This window comes from Budorcas taxicolor, chromosome 1 (assembly GCF_023091745.1).
Source record: "Budorcas taxicolor isolate Tak-1 chromosome 1, Takin1.1, whole genome shotgun sequence".
NCBI lineage: Eukaryota > Metazoa > Chordata > Mammalia > Artiodactyla > Bovidae > Budorcas > Budorcas taxicolor.
In genome coordinates, this window is record NC_068910.1 from 122,731,752 (window position 1) to 122,753,647 (window position 21,896).

General features: G+C 39.0%; 1 protein-coding gene across 1 annotated transcript in view; it reads right to left on the minus strand.

The window, feature by feature from the left end:
• The window catches only part of CFAP44 (cilia and flagella associated protein 44), a 126,466-nt gene that overhangs the window by 54,495 nt on the left and 50,075 nt on the right, over positions 1 to 21,896 (minus strand). The window lies entirely within an intron of this gene.

A 21,896-nucleotide genomic window follows, 5' to 3' on the forward strand; every position in this document is an offset into this window, starting at 1 on the left:
CACATACAACAGATGTCTTAAAACATATATTTTATATAATTTCTATGATTATAGATAAGTTTTATAAAGCATGTCTATTATTCATTTATATTCAGCCATACAATTATAAAAATAAAATACCTTACAATGATTCATTCTCACTTAAAACACAAGAGAGATATCACTTCTATCTACATACTGAATTCCATTTTATTTCAAGGATTACTCAGTATAAGTAGTATTTAACAATAGAGTTTTGTAGTTCATGGTTTTCAGAGATTTCCAGTCTAGGACATTTTTTTTTTCTCTCTCTAACAGAACAACAGACTGGTTCCAAATAGGAAAAGGAGTAAGTCAAGGCTGTATATTGTCACCCTGCTTATTGAACTTGTATGCAGAGTACATCATGAGAAATGCTGGACTGGAAGAAACACAAGCTGGAATCAAGATTGCCAGGAGAAATATCAATAACCTCAGATATGCAGATGACACCACCCTTATGGCAGAAAGTAAAGAGGAACTAAAAAGCCTCTTGATGAAAGTGAAGGAGGAGAGTGAAAATGTTGGTTTAAAGCTCAACATTCAGAAAACGAAGATCATGGCATCTGGTCCCATCACTTCTTGGGAAATAGATGGGGAAACAGTGGAAACAGTGTCAGACTTTATTTTTGGGGGCTCCAAAATCACTGCAGATGGTGATTGCAGCCATGAAATTAAAAGACACTTACTCCTTGGAAGAAAAGTTATGACCAACCTAGACAGCATATTCAAAAGCAGAGACATTACTTTATCGACTAAGGTCCGTCTAGTCAAGGCTATGGTTTTCCTGTGGTCATGTATGGATGTGAAAGTTGGACTGTGAAGAAGGCTGAGCACCGAAGAATTGATGCTTTTGAACTGTGGTGTTGGAGAAGACTCTGGAGAGTCCCTTGGACTGCAAGGAGATCCAACCAGTCCATTCTGAAGGAGATCAGCCCTGGGATTTCTTTGGAAGGAATGATGCTAAAGCTGAAACTCCAGTACTTTGGCCACCTCATGCGAAGACTTGACTCATTGGAAAAGACTCTGATGCTGGGAGGGATTGGGGGCAGGAGGAGAAGGGGATGACAGAGGATGAGATGGCTGGATGGTATCACTGACTCAATGGATGTGAGTCTGGGTGAACTCCGGGAGTTGGTGATGGACAGGGAGGCCTAGCGTGCTGCAATTCATGGGGTCGCAAAGAGTCGGACATGACTGAGTGACTGAACTGAACTGAAGACAATTGCTAATCTTGAAAATGGCAGCTGAGAAATTAAGAAGCTGAGCAGGCAAATCTGTAGTCTCATGGGCTTAGAAAAAGGCAAAGAATTCCCAGGGTCCTCCAAGAAGAAGGAGCCATTGTAAACACACCTTCCACTGGGCTTTCCGTTGCAATCCCAGAGCACTGTATCCCACTTGTATGAATAAACTAGAAATAGACTGGCCCTCACAGAAAGTAAAACCTAATTTCAAGTCATCTCAATCACTGATTGGATGAAACTGACTTAGGATTTCTAGTTGCTTTCCAGAACTGAAAATAAATTTCCAGGCGATAATAGCAATATACAGAGACTCAAGTTGATGCTACAGTTTTTCATAAAGACTAGCATTCAATTAAAGAGAAAGCAAAAAAGCAACTAAGTGTATTAACAAAGTCTTGACTGAAAATCAAGAGAAAAAAACAGATCCAAGAAGCAAAATTATAAGAAATATTGATAGAGGTGTTTCCAAAATGGACTCCAAAATAACTATGATTAATATATTTAAGGACTTTTGAAGGCAGAAAAATTTAGAAGTCACTAGGATCTATGAAAAAGTAGATAATGGGAAAAATGAAAATTCTAGAACTGAAAAATAAAATGACAGAAGTTAGAATTCAATAGATTGATTTTAAAACAATTAGACACAGCCAAAGCTAGAGTTATGAAGCTGAAACAGGATCATAAAAAAATAGACTAAGGCAGGAGAGAGAAAATAAAGATGTAAAAATTTTTAAAAAGGAGTGTAAGATCTGTATGAGACATAATGATAAGGATTAATATACATAAAATTGGAATTTCAAAAGACCAAAAATATGGACTAGAAACAGTATTGTCATTCATAAATGTCTGAGACTTTTCTAAAACTGAATAAAAATGTGTTAAAGTACAAGAAATGCTAGTGACCCACAAGCAAGCTATATGAAGAATTTATACCTTTTAACATGAATTTCATAAAACTCCTAGAAGAGCGCATAGGCAAAACATTCTGTAACATAAATGATACCAATGTTTTCTTAGGTCAGTCTCCCAACACAATAGAAGTAAAAAAGAAATAATAATAATAATGAAAACAAATGGAACCTAATCAGACTCACAAGCTTTTGCACAGCAAAGGAAACCATATAAAAAACAACAACAACAAAAAGTCAGTCTATGGAATAGGAGAAAATATTTGCAAACAATGTGACAAGACAGGGGCTTACTCTCCAAAATATACAAACAGCTCATACAACTTCACACAGAAAAACAAACAACCCAATCAAAAACTGGGCAGAAGACTTTAACAGACATTTCTGCAAAGAAGACATATAGATGGCCAGGAGGCACATGAAAAGATGCTTAACATCACTAACTAGAGAAATAAAATTCAAAACTACAATGCAAACTAAAAATAGAATTGCTATATGATTCAACAATCCCACTCTTGGGCGTATATCCAGACAAAACCATAATTCACAAAGATACATTCAACCTTATGCTCATAGCAGCACTATTCAATAGCCAAAACATGGAAACAACCTAAATGTCCATTGACAGATGGATGGATAAAGAAGATGAAGTACATATGTGCAACAGAATGCTACTCAGCCATAAAGAAAATGAAATAATGCCATCTGCAGCAACATGGATGCAACTAGGGCTTATGATACTAAGTGAAGGTAACTCAAAAAGAGAAAAACAAGTATCATACTATATCACTAATATGTGGAGTCTAAGATATGACACAAATGAACCTGTCTGCAAAACAGAAACAGACTCAGACATGGAGAACAGACTTGTGGTTGCCAAGGGGATGGGGGAGGGAAGGGCTGAGAGTGTAGGATTAGCAGATAGAAACTATTATATAGAGATGGATAAACAAACATGGTCCTACTTTATAGCACAAGGAAAACTATATTCAATATCCTGTGATAAACCATAATAGCAAAAGAATTTTTTTAAAGGAATATCTATATGTATATAACCAAGTCATTTTGCTGTGTAGCCAGAGATAGGCACAATATTGTAAATCAACTCTACATCAATTAAAAAATAGTTTACACATTTTAACACAAAATCTTCAAAGCAATGAGAAAAAAAGATGCATAAGGTTACAAAGAAATAACAATAAAAAGATGTAGATGGTAGAATGGAAGACAAAAGATGATAAAAATATAGTATTGAAAAGAAAATATACAGAAGAAACAAAAAAAATTTTAAGGCAAAATAGGCACAATAAGGCAAAAAAAAAAAAACCTCATATATACATATATATATGTGTGTATATATAAATAATTTGACAATGAGGTGTGGGGAAGGATACACAGCATTAAACACCCAAAGATCTTTTTTCTCTAGAGCTAGTAAAAGAAATTTATGTGAAATTATGGGTTTCAAAGGTGGTGCTAGCGGTAAAGAACCCGCCTGCCAAGGCAGGACATGTAAGAGACACAGGTTCAACCCTGGTTTGGAAAGATGCCCTGGAGAAGGGAATAGCAACCCACTCTGGTATTATTGGTATTATTGGGGTTCTAAAGGCAAGAATACTGAAGTGGTTTGCCATTCCCTTCTCCAGTGGACCACATTCTGTCAGACCTCTCCACTACGACCCGCCCATCTTGGGTGGCCTCATGGGCATGGCTTAGTTTCATTGAGTCAAACAAGGCTGTGGTCCTAGTGTGATTAGACTGACTAGTTTTCTGTGAGTATGGTTTCAGTGCGTCTGCCCTCTGATGCCCTCTTGCAACACCTACCATCTTACTTGACGGCAAAATGATAGGATACTGAAAGAGGAACTCCCCAGGTCAGTAGGTGCCCAATATGCTACTGGAGATCAGTGGAGAAATAATGCCAGAAACAATGAAGGGATGGAGCCAAAGCAAAAACAATACCCAGTTGTGGATGTGACTGGTGACAGAAGCAAAGTCCGATGCTGTAAAGAGCAATACTGAATAGCAACCTGGAATGTCAGGTCCATGAATCAAGGCAAATTGGAAGTGGTCAAACAAGAGATGGCAAGGGTGAACGTCGACATTCTAGGAATCAGCGAACTAAAATGGACTGGAATGGGTGAATTTAACTCAGATGACCATTACATCTACTACTGCAGGCAGGAATCCCTCAGAAGAAATGGAGTAGCCATCATGGTCAACAAAAGAGTCTGAAATGCAGTACTTGGATGCAATCTCAAAAATGACAGAATGATCTCTGTTCGTCTCCAAGGCAAACCATTCAATATCACAGTAATCCAAGTCTATGCCCCAACCAGTAATGCTGAAGAAGCTGAAGCTGAACAGTTCTGTGAAGACCTACAAGACCTTTTAGAAGTAACACCCCAAAAAGATGTCCTTTTCATTATAGGGGACTGGGATGCAAAAGTAGGAAGTCAAGAAACACCTGGAGTAACAGGCAAATTTGGCCTTGGAATGTGGAATGAAGCAGGGCAAAGACTAATAGAGTTTTGCCAAGAAAATGCACTGGTCATAGCAAACACCCTCTTCCAACAGCACAAGAGAAGACTCTACACATGGACATCCCAAGATGGTCAACACCAACATCAGATTGATTATATTCTTTGCAGCCAGAGATGGAGAAGCTCTATACAGTCAACAAAAACAAGACCAGGAGCTGACTGTGGCTCAGATCATGAACTCCTTATTACCAAATTCAGACTCAAACTGAAGAAAGTAGGGAAAACCGCTAGACCATTCAGGTATGACCAAAACCAAATCCCTTATGATTATACAGTGGAAGTGAGAAATAGATTTAAGGGACTAGATTTGATAAATAAAGTGCCTGATGAACTATGGACTGAGGTTTGTGACATTGTACAGGAGACAGGGATCAAGACCATCCCCATGGAAAAGAAATGCAAAAAAGCAAAATGGCTGTCTGGGAAGGCTTTACAAATAGCTGTGAAAAGAAGAGAAGTGAAAAGCAAAGGAGAAAAGGAAAGATATAAGCATCTGAATGCAGAGTTTCAAAGAAAAGCAAAAAGCTATAAGAAAGCCTTCCTCAGCAATCAATGCAAAGAAATAGAGGTAAACAACAGAATGGGAAAGATTAGAGATCTCTTCAAGAAAATTAAAGATACCAAGGGAACATTTCATGCAAAGATGGGCTCGATAAAGGACAGAAATGGTATGGACCTAACAGAAGCAGAAGATACTAAGATGAGGTGGCAAGAATACACAGAACAACTATACGAAAAAAGATCTTCATGACCAGGATAATCACGATGGTGTGATCACTCACCTAGAGCCAGACATCCTGGAATGTGAATTCAAGTGGGCCTTAGAAAGCATCACTACGAACAAAGCTAGTGGAGGTGATGGAATTCCAGTTAAGCTATTTCAAATTCTGAAAGATGATGCTGTGAAAGTGCTACACTCAATATGTCAGCAAATTTGGGAAACTCAGCAGTCGCCACAGGACTGGAAAAGGTCAGTTTTCATTCCAATCCCAAAGAAAGGCAATGCCAAAGAATGCTCAAACTACTGCACAATTGTACTCATCTCACATGCTAGTAAAGTAATGCTCAAAATTCTCCAAGCCAGGCTTCAGCAATATGTGAACTCTGAACTTCCAGATGTTCAAGTTGGTTTTAGAAAAGGCAGAGGAACCAGAGATTAAATAGCCAACATATGCTAGATCATCGAAAAAGCAACAGAGTTCCAGAAAAACATCTATTTCTGCTTTATTGACTATGCCAAAGCCTTTGACTATGTGGATCACAATAAACTATGGAAAATTCTGAGAGAGATGGGAATACCAGACAACCTGACCTGCCTCTTGAGAAACATATATGCAGGTCAGGATGCAACAGTTAGAACTGGACATGGAACAACAGACTGGTTCCAAATAGGAAAAGGAGTACGTCAAGGCTGTATATGGTCACCCTGCTTATTTAACTTATATGCAGAGTACATCATGAGAAACGCTGGGCTGCAAGAAGCACATGCTGGAATCAAGATTGCCGGGAGAAATATCAATAACCTCAGATATGCAGATGACACCACCCTTATGGCAGAAAGTAAAGAGGAACTAAAAAGCCTCTTGATGAAAGTGAAGGAGGAGAGTGAAAATGTTGGTTTAAAGCTCAACATTCAGAAAACGAAGATCATGGCATCTGGTCCCATCACTTCATGGGAAATAGATGGGGAAACAGTGGAAACAGTGTCAGACTTTATCTTTCGGGGCTCCAAAATCACTGCAGATAGTGACTGCAGCCATGAAATTAAAGGACGCTTACTCCTTGGAAGAAAAGTTATGACCAACCTAGATAGCATATTCAAAAGCAGAGACATTACTTTGCCAACAAAAGTCCGTCTAGTCAAGGCTATGGTGTTTTCAGTGGTCATGTATGGATGTGAGAGTTGGACTGTGAAGAAAGCTGAGCACCGAAGAATTGATGCTTTTGAACTGTGGTGTTGGAGAAGACTCTTGAGAGTCCCTTGGACTGCAAGGAGATCAGCCCTGGGATGTCTTTGGAAGGAATGATGCTAAAGCTGAAACTCCAGTACTTTGGCCATGTCATAAGAAGACCTGACTCACTGGAAAAGACTCTGATGCTGGGAGGGATTGGGGGCAGGAGGAGAAGGGGACAACAGAGGATGAGATGGTTGGATGGCATCACTGACTCGATGGACGTGAGTCTGAGTGAACTCCAGGAGTTGGTGATGGACAGGGAGGTCTGGCGTGCTGCAATTCATGGGGTTGCAAAGAGTCAGACACAACGGAGCGACTGAACTGACTGACTGGTATTATTGCCTGAGGAGTCCCATGAACAAAAACCCTGGAGGGCTATGGTACAGTTCAGTTCAGTCACTCCATCATGTCTGACTCTGCAACCCATGGACTGTAGCACATCAGGCTTCCTTGTCCATCACCAACTCCCGGAGCTTGCTCAAACTCATGTCCATTGAGTCGGTGATGCCATCCAACCATCTCATCCTCTGTCATCCCCTTCTCCTCCCGCCTCCAATCTTTCCCAGCATCAGGGTCTTTTCAAATGAGTCAGTTCTTCGCATCAGGTGGCAGAAGTATTGGAGTTTCAGCTTCAACATCAGTCCTTCCAATGAATATTCAGGACTGATTTCTTTCAGGATAGACTAGTTTCATCTCCTTGCAGCCTAAGGGACTCTCAAGAGTCTTCCCTAACACCACAGTTCAAAAGCATCAGTTTTCGGTGCTCAGCTTTCTTTCTAGTCCAACTCTCATATTCATACATGACTACTGGAAAAACCATAGCTTTGATTAGATGGACCTTTGTCAGCAAAGTAATGTCTCTGCTTTATTAATGTGCTGTCTAGGTTTGTCATAGCTTTTCTTCCAAGGAGCAAGCGTCTTTTGATTTCATGGCTATGGTACATAAGACCACAAAGAGTCAGACAGGACTGAAGCAACTGAGCATGTATATTAAAATAAGGGTATATATTATGATCTTTAGAATCACCACTAAAAATAGTAAAAAAAAAAAAAAAAAAAGAGAGAGAGAGAGGGGGGAACTGTAAAGATGGCGGAGGAATAGGACGGGAAGACCACTTTCTCCCTCACAAATTCCTCAAAAGAACATTTCAACGCCGAGCAAACTCCACAAAACAACTTCTGTAGGCTGGCAGAGGACATTAGGCAACCAGAAAAGCAGACCATTGTCTTCAAAAACAGGTAGGAAAAAATACAAAAGACGAAAAAGGAGACAAAGGGGGTGGGGAGGGAGCTCCATCCTGGGAAGGGAAGCCCGTCCCGGGAAGGGAATTTTAAGAAGAGAGGTTTCCAAACACCAGGAAACACTCTCCCTGCTGAGTCTGTGGCGAGCCTTGGAAACACAGAGGGCAACATAACAGGAAGGGAAAAATAAATAATAATTAAAACCAACAGATTACAAGCCCAACAGTAACTCCCCCAGAGGAAAAGCAGCACAGACACCTGCATCCGCCACAAGCAAGTGGGGGCAGGGCAGGGACGCGCGGGAGGCGCGGGCTGCAGTGCTTTGTAAGAATCGGGCAGGAACGCCCCACGCGCAACCAGAACGATCTAACTTGGGCTAGCAAACCAGACTGTGGGATAGCTACCGCACAAAAAGCTCGAACATAAGACATCGCTAGGACCGAGCACAGAACAAAGGACGGAACGGAAAAAGCCGGCTGCAGACCATCCCCCGCCGGGGACAGGCAGCCAGAGCCATAAGGACTGGAAAGGGGCAATTGCAGACCCGGAGAGACTTTACTTACCTAACTGCAAGCAGGCTCCTTTGCTAAGACTTCTGGGAGTGCTGGACAGTCACCATCTGCCTCACAAGGGGCGCCAGCGGTCCACCCAGAAAACTGAGCAGCAGAGGCAGAAGAGGCGACAAGTCGCAGCGATCGCGCTCGCCAAACTCCTGAGCTACTCGGACCTGGGAAGGGCACAAAGCGCAGTCCCAGCCGAATCTGTGCCTCTGAGGGCTGCCTGAGCGCTGAACCTGAGCGGCTTAGACCGGGGAAGTGCACGCAGCCTAGGGCCGGCCTCAGACGGTTCCCGGCTGAGCATCGTAGAGCCGGAGTGGTTTGTGTGCCGCGAGAAGGGACAGGTCTGGCGGGGCTGAGACACTGTGTACACACGACAGCGCTATTTGTTTGCAGCATCCCTCCTCCCCACAGCGCGACTGAACTAGTGAGCCTAAAAAACCAGCAAACAGAAGAAGCTAAACAGAAGGAACTGCCTTGGAAGTGACCCCACACTGCCCGCAACATCAGAGAAGGGCCAGATATATTTTTACTATTTTTAAAATCATTCCTTTTTTTTTTCTTTTTTTTCTAACCTTTTTTTTAAATTGTTAAGTCTTCTATTTCTCCTCTAATTTTTATTTCTATAACCTACTATTACTATTTTTTAAAAAAAAAGACTTTTTTTTTTAAGGCAAACACCATATATAGTCTTTGGGTGGTTGTTGGTGGTTTGTTGTTTTTTTTTTAATAATTCTTGTGGGGTTTTTTTTTCTCTTTTTTTTTCTTTCTTCCTTTTTCCTTCTGCTTCTTTTCTTTAATATTGTATTTTTGAAAACCCAACCTCTACTCTAGATTTTTAATCTTTGCTCTTTGGTTTTTGTTGTCAATTTTGTACATTTAAAAACCCAAACTTCACTACCCAAGTTTACCTGAGAGCGAGATTACTGGCTTGACCACTCTCTCCTCCTTTGGACTCTCCTTTTTCTCCACCAGGTGGCCTCTGTCTCTTTTCTCCCCCATCTCTTCTCTATCCAACTCCGTGAATCTCTGTGGGTTCCAGACGGTGGAGAACACCTAAGGAACTGGTTACTGGCAGGATTTGTCTCTCTCCTTCTCATTCCTCTCTCTTATCCTCCTGGCCACCTCTGTCTACTTCCTCCCTCTCCTCTTCCCCGTATAACTCCGTAAATACCTCTGAGTGGTCCAGACTGTGGAGCGCACATAAGGTAGTGATGGCTGGCTAGCTTGTTTTCTCCTCTTTTGATCTCACCGCATCTCATTCCAGTCAACTCTAACTACCCCCTCCCTCTTCTCTTCTCCTTGTAACTCAGTGAACCTCTCTGAGTGTCCCTGAAGGTGGAGAAACTTTTCATCTTTAACCTAGATGTTTTATCATCAGTGCTGTATAGATGGAGAAGTCTAGAGGCTACTGTAAAAATAAAACTGAAAACCAGAAGCAGGAGGCTTAAGTCCAAAGCCTGAAAACATTAGAGAATTCTTGAATTCAGGGAACATTAAGCAATAGTAGCTCATCAAATGCCTCCATACCTACACTGAAACCAAGCTCCACCCAAGGGCCAACAAGTTCCAGAACAAGACATACCACGCAAATTCTCCAGCAACACAGGAACACTCCCCTGAGCTTCAATATACAGGCAGCTCAAAGCTACTCCAAAACCTTTGACGTCTCATAACCCATTACTGGTCACTCCACTGCACTCGAGAGAGAAGAAACCCAGCTCCACCCACCAGAACTCCAACACAAGCCTCCCTAACCAGGAAACCTTGACAAGCCACTGACAGAACCCCACCCACAGTGAAGAAGCTCCATAATAAAGAGAACTCCACAAATTACCAGAATATAAAAAGGCCACCCCAAAGGCAGCAATATAACCAAGATGAAGAGACAGAGGAATACTCAGCAGGTAAAGGAACAGGAGCGTTGCCCACCAAACCAAACAAAAGAGGAAGAGGTAGGGAATCTACCTGAGAAAGAATTCTGAATATTGATAGTGAAAATGATCCAAAATCTTGAAATCAAAATGGAATCACAGATAAATAGCCTAGAGACAAGGATTGAGAAGATGCAAGAAAGGTTTCACAAGGACCTAGAAGAAATAAAAAATAGTCAATATATAATGAATAACACAATAAATGAGATCAGACACACTCTGGAGGCAAAAAATAGTAGAATAATGGAGGCAGAAGATAGGATTAGTGAAATAGAAGATAGAATGGTAGAAATAAATGAATCAGAGAGGAAACAAGAAAAACAAATTAAAAGAAATAAGGACAATCTCAGAGACCTACAGGACAATATGAAATGCTCCAACATTCGAATTATAGGAGTCCCAGAAGAAGAAGACAAAAAGAAAGACCATGAGAAAATCCTTGAGGAGATAATAGTTGAAAACTTCCCTAAAATGGGGAAGGAAATAATCACCCAAGTCCAAGAAACACAGAGAGTTCCAAATAGGATAAACAAAGGCAAAACACCCCAAGACACATATTAATAAAATTAACAAAGATCAAACACAAAGAACAAATATTAAAAGCAGCAAACAACAATATTAAAAACAACAAATAACACACAAGGGGATTCCCATAAGGATAACAGCTGATCTTTCAATAGAAACTCTTCAGGCCAGGAGGGAATGGCAAGACATACTTAAAGTGATGAAAGAAAATAACCTACAGCCCAGATTACTGTACCCAGCAAGGATCTCATTCAAATACGAAGGAGAAATCAAAAGCTTTACAGACAAGCAAAAGCTGAGAGAATTCAGCACCACCAAACCAGCTCTCCAACAAATTCTAAAGGATATTCTCTAGACAGGAAACACAAAAAGGGTGTATAAACCTGAACCCCAAACAATAAAGTAAATGGTAACAGAATCATACTTATCAATAATTACCTTAAACGTAAATGGGTTGAATGCCCCAACCAAAAGGCAAAGACTGGCTGAATGGATACAAAAACAAGACCCCTCTATATGCTGCTTACAAGAGACCCACCTCAAAACAAGGGACACATACAGACTGAAAGTGAAGGGCTGGAAAAAGATATACCATGCAAATAGAGACCAAAAGAAAGCAGGAGTGGCAATACTCATATCCGATAAAATAGACTTTAAAACAAAGACTGTGAAAAGAGACAAAGAAGGCCACTACATAATGATCAAAGGATCAATCCAAGAAGATATAACAATTATAAATATATATGCACCCAATATAGCAGCACTGCTATATGTAAGACAAATGCTAACAAGTATGAAAGGGGAAGTCAACAATAACACAATAATAGTGGGAGACTTTAATACCCCACTCACACCTATGGACAGATCAACTAAACAGAAAATTAACAAAGAAACACAAACTTTAAATGATACATTAGATCAGTTAGACCTAATTGCTATCTATAGGACATTTCACCCCAAAACAATGAATTTCACCTTTTTTTCAAGTGCTCATGGAACCTTCCCCAGGATAGATCACATCCTGGGCCATAAATCTAAACTTGATAAATTCAAAAAAATCGAAATCATTCCAAGCATCTTTTCTGACCATAATGCATTAAGATTAGATCTCAATTACAGGAGAAAAACTATTAAAAATTCCAACATATGGAGGTTGAACAACACACTTCTGAATAGCCAACAAATCACAGAAGAAATCAAAAAAGAAATCAAAATATGCATAGAAACTAATGAAAATGAAAACACAACAACCCAAAACCTGTGGGACACTATAAAAGCAGTGCTAAGAGGCAAGTTCATAGCAATACAGGCATACCTCAAGAAACAAGAAAAAAGTCAAATAAATAACCTAACTCTACAACTAAAGCAACTAGAAAAGGAAGAATTTTTTTTTTAAGTTTTTTATTTTTTTAATTTTAAAATCTTTAATTCTTACATGTGTTCCCAAACATGAACCCCCCTCCCACCTCCCTCCCCATAACATCTCTGTGGGTCATCCCCATGCACCAGCCCCAAGCATGCTGTATCCTGCATCAGACATAGACTAGCGATTCAATTCTTACATGATAGTATACATGATAGAATGCCATTCTCCCATATCATCCCACCCTCTCCCTCTCCCTCTGAGTCCAAAAGTCCGTTATACACAGCTGCGTCTTTTTTCCTGTCTTGCATACAGGGTCGTCACTGCCATCTTTCTAAATTCCATATATATGTGTTAGTATACTGTATTGGTGTTTTTCTTTCTGGCTTACTTCACTCTGTATAATCGGCTCCAGTTTTGTCCATCTCATCAGAACTGATTCAAATGAATTCTTTTTAACGGCTGAGTAATACTCCATTGTGTATATGTACCACAGCTTTCTTATCCATTCATCTGCTGATGGACATCTAGGTTGTTTCCATGTCCTGGCTATTATAAACAGTGCTGCCATGAACATTGGGGTACATGTGTCTCTTTCAATTCTGGTTTCCTCGGTGTGTATGCCCAGCAGTGGGATTGCTGGGTCATAAGGGAGAATTGGAGAACCCCAGAGTTAGTAGAAGGAAAGAAATCTTAAAAATTCGGGCAGAAATAAATGCAAAAGAAACAAAAGAGACCATAGCAAAAATCAACAAAGCCAAAAGCTGGTTCTTTGAAAGGATAAATAAAATTGACAAAGCATTAGCCAGACTCATCAAGAAGCAAAGAGAGAAAAATCAAATCAATAAAATTAGAAATGAAAATGGAGAGATCACAACAGACAACACAGAAATACAAAGGATCATAAGAGACTACTATCAGCAGTTATATGCCAATAAAATGGACAATGTGGAAGAAATGGACAAATTCTTAGAAAAGTACAACTTTCCAAAACTGAACCAGGAAGAAATAGAAAATCTTAACAGACTCATCACAAGCATGGAAATTGAAACTGTAATCAGAAATCTTCCAGCAAACAAAAGCCCAGGTCCAGACGGCTTCACAGGTGAATTCTACCAAAAATTTAGAGAAGAGCTAACACCTATCCTACTCAAACTCTTCCAGAAAATTGCAGAGGAAGGTAAACTTCCAAACTCATTCTATGAGGCCACCATCACCCTAATACCAAAACCTGACAAAGATGCCACAAAAAAAAAAAAAAAAAAAACTACAGGCCAATATCACTGATGAACATAGATGCAAAAATCCTCAACAAAATTCTAGCAATCAGAATCCAACAACACATTAAAAAGATCATACACCATGACCAAGTGGGCTTTATCCAAGGGAAGCAAGGATTCTTCAATATCTGCAAATCAATCAATGTAATTCACCACATTAACAAATTGAAAAATAAAAGCCATATGATTATCTCAATAGATGCAGAGAAGGCCTTTGACAAAATTCAACATCCATTGATGATAAAAACTCTCCAAAAAGCAGGAATAGAAGGAACATACCTCAACATAATAAAAGCTATATATGACAAACCCACAGCAAACATTATCCTCAATGGTGAAAAATTGAAAGCATTTCCCCTAAAGTCAGGAACAAGACAAGGGTGTCCACTTTCACCGCCACTATTCAACATAGTTCTAGAAGTTTTGGTCACAGCAATCAGAGCAGAAAAAGAAATAAAAGGAATCCAAATTGGAAAAGAAGAAGTAAAACTTTCACTGTTTGCAGATTACATGATCCTCTACATAGAAAACCCTAAAGACTCCACCAGAAAATTACTAGAGCTAACCAATGAATATAGTAAAGTTGCAGGATATAAAATCAACACACAGAAATCCCTTGCATTCCTATACACTAATAATGAGAAAGCAGAAAAAGAAATTAAGGAAACAATTCCATTCACCATTGCAACGAAAAGAATAAAATACTTAGGAATATATCTACCTAAAGAAACTAAAGACCTATATATAGAAAACTATAAAACACTGATGAAAGAAATCAAAGAGGACACTAATAGATGGAGAAATACACCATGTTCATGGATCGGAAGAATCAATATAGTGAAAATGAGTATACTACACAAAGCAACTTACAAATTCAATGCAATCCCTATCAAGCTACCAGCCATATTTTTCACAGAACTAGAACAAACAATTTCAAGATTTGTATGGAAATACAAAAAACCTCGAATAGCCAAAGCAATCTTGAGAAAGAAGAATGGAACTGGAGGAATCAACTTGCCTGACTTCAGGCTCTACTACAAAGCCACAGTCATCAAGACAGTATGGTACTGGCACAAGGACAGACATATAGATCAATGGAACAAAATAGAAAGCCCAGAGATAAATCCACACACATATGGACAACTTATCTTTGACAAAGGAGGCAAAAATATACAATGGAGTAAAGACAATCTCTTTAACAAGTGGTGCTGGGAAAACTGGTTAACCACTTGTAAAAGAATGAAACTAGATCACTTTCTAACACCGCACACAAAAATAAACTCAAAATGGATTAAAGATCTAAATGTAAGACCAGAAACTATAAAACTCCTAGAGGAGAATATAGGCAAAACACTCTCTGACATAAATCACAGCAAGATCCTCTATGATCCACCTCCCAGAATACTGGAAATAAAAGCAAAAATAAACAAATGGGATCTAATTAAAATCAAAAGCTTCTGCACAACAAAGGAAAATATAAGCAAAGTGAAAAGACAGCCTTCTGAATGGGAGAAAATAATAGCAAATGAAGCAACTGACAAACAACTAATCTCAAAAATATACAAGCAACTCCTGCAGCTCAATTCCAGAAAAATAAATGACCCAATCAAAAAATGGGCCAAAGAACTAAATAGACATTTCTCCAAAGAAGACATACGGATGGCTAACAAACACATGGAAAGATGCTCAACATCACTCATTATTAGAGAAATGCAAATCAAAACCACAATGAGGTACGACTTCACACCAGTCAGAATGTCTGCGATCCAAAAATCTGCAAGCAATAAATGCTGGAGAGGGTGTGGAGAAAAGGGAACCCTCCTACACTGTTGGTGGGAATGCAAACTAGTACAGCCACTTTGGAGAACAGTGTGGAGATTCCTCAAAAAATTGCAAATAGAACTACCTTATGACCCAGCAATCCCACTTCTGGGCATACACACCGAGGAAACCAGAATTGAAAGAGACACATGTACCCCAATGTTCATCGCAGCACTGTTTATAATAGCCAGGACATGGAAACAACCTAGATGTCCATCAGCAGATGAATGGATAAGAAAGCTGTGGTACATAAACACAATGGAGTATTACTCAGCCGTTAAAAAGAATACATTTGAATCAGTTCTGATGAGATGGATGAAACTGGAGCCGATTATACAGAGTGAAGTAAGCCAGAAAGAAAAACACCAATACAGTATACTAACACATATATATGCAATTTAGAAAGATGGCAATGACGACCCTGTATGCAAGCCAGCAAAAAAGACACAGAGGTGTATAACGGACTTTTGGACTCAGAGGGAGAGGGTGAGGGTGGGATGATTTGGGAGAATGGCATTGCAACATGTATACTATCATGTAAGAATTGAATCTCCAGTCTATGTCCGACACAGGATACAGCATGCTTGGGGCTGGTGCACGGTGATGACCCAGAGAGATGTTATGGAGAGGGAGGTGGGAGGGGGGTTCATGTTTGGGAACGCATGTACACCCGTGGTGGATTCATGTCAATGTATGGCAAAACCAATACAGTATTGCAAAGTAAAATAAAGTAAAAATAAAAATTAAAAAAATAATAATAAAAAAAGAAAAAAGAAAAGAAAAGAAAAAGTATAAGAGAGGAGGAAAATTGGCAGGGGTCGGGGGGAACTACCTAATCATCTGATAGAAGGTGAAAAGGGGAATATATAACTGGAATTGGTGTGATAAATGGAAATAATAGGACAGTAGATTTAATCTAAAATATATTAGTCACTACATTAAATGTAAATGGACACAGCATTCTATTAAAATAAAGATTTTACTACAGGATTAAAAAGAAAAAGCCTAACTTTGTGCTGCTTACAAAAGATATACTTCAAAATAAGAATATCAAATGTAAAGGAAAAAGAAGAATCATCAACAGCTCTGAGTTTCGGCTTAGAAACTGGGTGGATGGTTGTTCCATTTACTGAGATGGAGATAGAGCAAGTTTGCATACAGCAAGTGTGATTTTTAAAGTTCTATTTTGGACATGTTTATTTTGAGGTGCCAAGTAGAGATGTCAAGTTGGATGTTCAAGGCTGAATATGAGAGGAGAGGTCAAGACTAGAGATAAACATGAGATCTGCTGACATATAATTGATATTTAAAGCCATGGGACTACATGAAATCATCTAGTTAAGAAGGAGGCTGCCCAAGAACTCGAACATCCTCAAGTTCTTCAAAGTTAAAAGCTAGTTCAACAAAGAAGAAGCCAGCAAGAGAAGCTAAAAAGGAGTGGCCTGGCCAGCAGAAAGTGGTGTCATAGAAGCCAGGCCCCCCAAAAAAAATGCTTTAAGAAAGATGGAAGGTCAACTCTATCACATGCTTCTGAGAGGCCAAATGGACAGAGAAGTGGCCACTGGGCTTTACAGTATGGAAATCTTTGATGATGTGAAATTGTGAAGATAAAAACCCAACTGGAATGGGTTAAAGACCAAATAGGAGATGAAGAAATGAAGCCAATGATTACACACTTTTTCAAGAAGTTTTCCTATAAGGGAGCAATGGATGAGAAGAAAGGATGTTAAAGAAAAAAATTTAAGCTGATAAGTATTAGGAGCATGTTTATGTGCTGATGATAAGAAGTGAGTAAACAGAGACAGATTGAGGATACAGGAGACCAGCTCATTTATTTCAGAAGTAAAACCTTTGAGAAAGTGAGAGGAGATGGGATCAAGAGGCCATTTGGAAGAGTGTCCTTGGAAAGTTGTAACAGATGAATCACCAATTGTTAACAGTAGCAGACAAACTTGTATGGATCCCCACAGAACATGAGATCTAAGACTAGATAAGGAAATTCCATCTGATTGTTTTCATTTTCTCAGTGAAATGTGAGATGGGAATTCCCTGGCAGTCCAGTGGTTAGGACTCAGTGCTTTCACCGCCAGGGCCTGGGTTGAATTCCTGATAGGGGATCTAAGATCCCGAAAGCCACACAGTGCGATCAGAAATAACAAAACAGAAACAAAAAGAAAAGAAAACGTGAGGTAAGGTTATGACTAGAAATTGAGGGAAGGTGAAAATGACTGATGGGAGAAGAATTAGTGATCAATTGGAAAGTGGGAAACTGGAACCAGCCTACAGTGTGAGCACTGTGAGATATGAGAATGGTGGTCATGGCTTCAGAACAAGGCTGGTTTTCTACAGCATCTGTGTGGTCCAGGCACAGAGCTGGCAAATGGGTCAAACAGGGTTAGTGTCACTGTCTCTGAACCATACCTTAACCTTGTTTGCCGGTGTAGTTTAATGGTTAAGAGCTTGGACCTAGACTGCCTGAGTCCAGATCCTGTTCCACCTCTAACTGTATGACTGCAAATAAGTTACCTAACCTCTCCCTGCATGGTTTTTTCTTATGTAAAATACAAATTATTAAGAGCACTTATTTTATAAAGTGGTCACTTAGAATGGTGCATGGTATAGAATAATCAGGTTTCCAGATTTTTGCAAAAAGAAAACAGAATAAACATTAAATGAACTTATGGTAATCATTTTATGATACATGCAAGTCAAATCACTATGCTATGTACCTTAAATTATACAGAGCTGCATGTTAATTATATCTCAGTAAAACTAGGGAAAAAAACTTTAAATCCAGGGTGCATGGCTAAATTTGAATTTCAGATAATCAGCAAGTTTATCTTTAGTATAAGCATGTCCCATGTAGTATCTGGCAACCCTAAAGCTAATAAGCATTAAATATGTTTGTTAGATAATTAGTAACTATTGCATGTTTCAAGACACTAGAACTCTATTCTACTACAGTTGTTTCTGTACCCTTCCTGATATGAGGAAGCTTCCAGAGGGCAGGAGCATGTCCTATTTATCTCTTTACCCCTTGAACCCCACACAACAGAATCCATCAATAATTGTTTTATAAAACACAGAAAACAAAAGGTCAAGGTGCTAATACATGGAATCTTAAGGTGCCTTCATCACTACTTTCCATCCTTCTTGCTGCTTGCCTCCTTAAAAATTGCTATCAAAGATATATTTCTAAGAAATGTTGAAGAGGAGTCGCATGAACTCTCATCACTCCTTACAACAACAGTCCTTAGCTAGGCAGTACTCTGGCCTGGCCAAGGATCTGAGACCATTTACAACTTAGTGGTAATCTTTCACATATATTTCTTTTTTTAAAGATAAATTTATTTATTTTAATTGGAGGCTACTGACTTTACAATATTGTAGTGGCTCCACCATACATTGACATGAATCCACCACAGGTGTACATGTGTTCCCCATCCTGAACCCCCCTCTCACCTTCCTTCCCATCTGATCCCTCTGGGTCATCCCAGTGCACCAGCCCTGAGCACCCTGTCTCATGCATCGAACCTGGACTGGCAATTCGTTTCACATATGATAATATACATGTTTCAATGCCATTCTCCCAAAGCATCCCACCCTTGCCTTCTCCCACAGAGTCCAAAAGTCTGTTCTTTACATCTGTGTCTCTTTTGCTGTCTCACATATAGGGTCATCATTACCATCTTTCTAAATTCCATAGATATGCGTTAATATACTGCATTGGTGTTTTTCTTTCTGGCTTACTTCACTCTGTATAATTGGCTCCAGTTTCATCCACCTCATTAGAACTGATTCATATGTATTCTTTTTAATAGCTGAGTAATATTCCACTGTGTATACGTACCACAGGTTTCTTATCCATTCATCTGCTGATGGACATCTAGGTTGCTTCCATATCCTGGCTATTATAAACAGTGCTGCGATGAACATTGGGGTACACGTGTCTCTTTCAACTCTGGTTTCCTCAGTGTGTATGCCCAGCAGGGGGATTGCTGGGTGGTAAGGCAGTTCTATTTCCAGTTTTTTAAGCAATCTACACACTGTTCTCCATAGTGGCTGTACTAGTTTGCATTCCCACCAACAGTGTAACAGGGTTCCCTTTTCTCCACATCCTCTCCAGCATTTATTGCTTGTAGACTTTTGGATCACAGCCATTCTGACTGGCGTGAAATGGTACCTCATCATGGTTTTGATTTGCATTTCTCTGATAATGAGTGATGTTGAGCATCTTTCCATGTGTTTGTTAGCCATCTGTATGTCTTCTTTGGAGAAATGTCTGTTTAGTTCTTTGGCCCATTTTTTGATTGGGTCATTTATTTTTCTGGAATTGAGCTGCAGGAGTTGCTTGTATATTTTTGAGATTAGTTGTTTGTCAGTTGATTCATTTGCTATTATTTTCTCCCATTCTGAAGGTTGTCTTTTCACCTTGCTTATAGTTTCCTTTGTTGTGCAAAAGTGTTTAAGTTTAATTAGGTCCCATTTGTTTTTTTGCTTTTATTTCCAATACTCTGGGAGGTGGGCCATAGAGGATTCTGCTGTGATTTATGTCAGAGAGTGTTTTGCCTATGTTCTCCTCTAGGAGTTTTATAGTTTCTGGTCTTACATTTAGATCTTTAATCCATTTTGAGTTTATTTTTGTGTATGGTGTTAGAAAGTGTTCTAGTTTCATTCTTTTACAAGTGGTTGACCAGTTTTCCCAGCACCACTTATTAAAGAGATTGTCTTTTCTCCACTGTATATTCTTGCCTCTTTTGTTGAACATAAGGTGTCCATATGTGTGTGGATTTATCTCTGGGCTTTCTATTTTGTTCCATTGATCTATATTTCTGTCTTTGTGCCAGTACCATACTGTCTTGATAACTGTGGCTTTGTAGTATAGCCTGAAGTCAGACAGGTTGATTCCTCCAGTTCCACTCTTCTTTCTCAAGATTGCTTTGGCTATCTGAGGTTTTTTGCATTTCCATACAAATTGTGATATTATTTGTTCTAGTTCTGTGAAAAATACCATTGGTAGCTTGATAAGGATTGCATTGAATCTATAGATTGCTTTGTGTAGTATACTCATTTTCACTATATTGATTCTTCCAATCCATGAACACGGTATATTTCTCCATCTATTTGTGTCCTCTTTGATTTCTTTAATCAGTTGTAATGGTGAATGGAATTGTTTTCTTAATTTCTCTTTCTGTTTTCTCAGTTAGTGTATAGGAATGCAAGGGATTTCTCTGTGTTAATTTTATATCCTGCAAACTTTACTTTACATTGATCACCTCTAGTAATTTTCTGGTGGAGTCTTTAGGGTTTTCTATGTAGAGGATCATGTCATCTGCAAACAGTGAGAGTTTTACTTCTTCTTTTCCAGTTTGAATTCCTTTGATTTCTTTTTCTGCTCTGATTGCAGTGGCCAAAACTTCCAAAACTATGTTGAATAGTAGTGGTGAGAGTGGGCACCCTTGTCTTGTTCCTGACTTTAGGGAAAATGCTTTCAATTTTTCACCATTGAGGATAATGTTTGCTGTGGGTTTGTCATATATAGCTTTTATTATGTTGAGGTATGTTCCTTCTATTCCTGCTTTCTGGAGGGTTTTTATCATAAGTGGATGTTGAATATTGTCAAAGGCTTTCTCTGCATCTATTGAGATAATCATATGGTTTTTATCTTTCAATTTGTTAATATGGTATATTACATTGATTGATTTGCAGATATTGAAGAATCCTTGCTTCCCTGGGATAAAGCCCACTTGGTCATGGTGTATGATCTTTTTAATATGTTGTTGGATTCTGTTTGCTAGAATTTTGTTAAGGATTTTTGCATCTATGTTCATCAGTGATATTGGCCTGTAGTTTTTTTTGTGTGTGTGGCATCTTTGTCAGGTTTTGGTATTAGGGTGATGGTGGCCTCATAGAATGAGTTTGGAAGTTTACCTTCTTCTGCAATTCTGGAAGAGTTTGAGTAGAATAGGTGTTAGCTCTTCTCTAAATTTTTGGTAGAATTCACCTGTGAAGCTGTCTGGTCCTGGGCTTTTGTTTGCTGGAAGATTTCTGATTACAGTTTCAATTTCTGTGCTTGTGATGGTCTGTTAAGATTTTCTATTTCTTCGTGGTTTAGTTTTGGAAAGTTGTACTTTTCTAAGAATCTGTCCATTTCTTCCACGTTGTCCATTTTATTGGCATATAATTGCTGATAGTAGTCTCTTATGAGCCTTTGTATTTCTGTGTTGTCTGTTGTAATCTTTCCATTTTCATTTTAAATTTTGTTGACTTGATTCTTCTCCCTTTGTTTCTTGATGAGTCTGGCTAATGGTTTGTCAATTTTATTTATCTTCTCAAAGAATCAGCTTTTGGCTTTGTTGATTTTTGCTATGGTCTCTTTTGTTTCTTTTGCATTTATTTCTGCCCGAATTTTTAAGATTTCTTTCCTTCTACTAACCCTGGGGTTCTTCATTTCTTTCCTTTCTAGTTCCTTTAGGTGTGAAGTTAGGTTATTTATTTGACTTTTT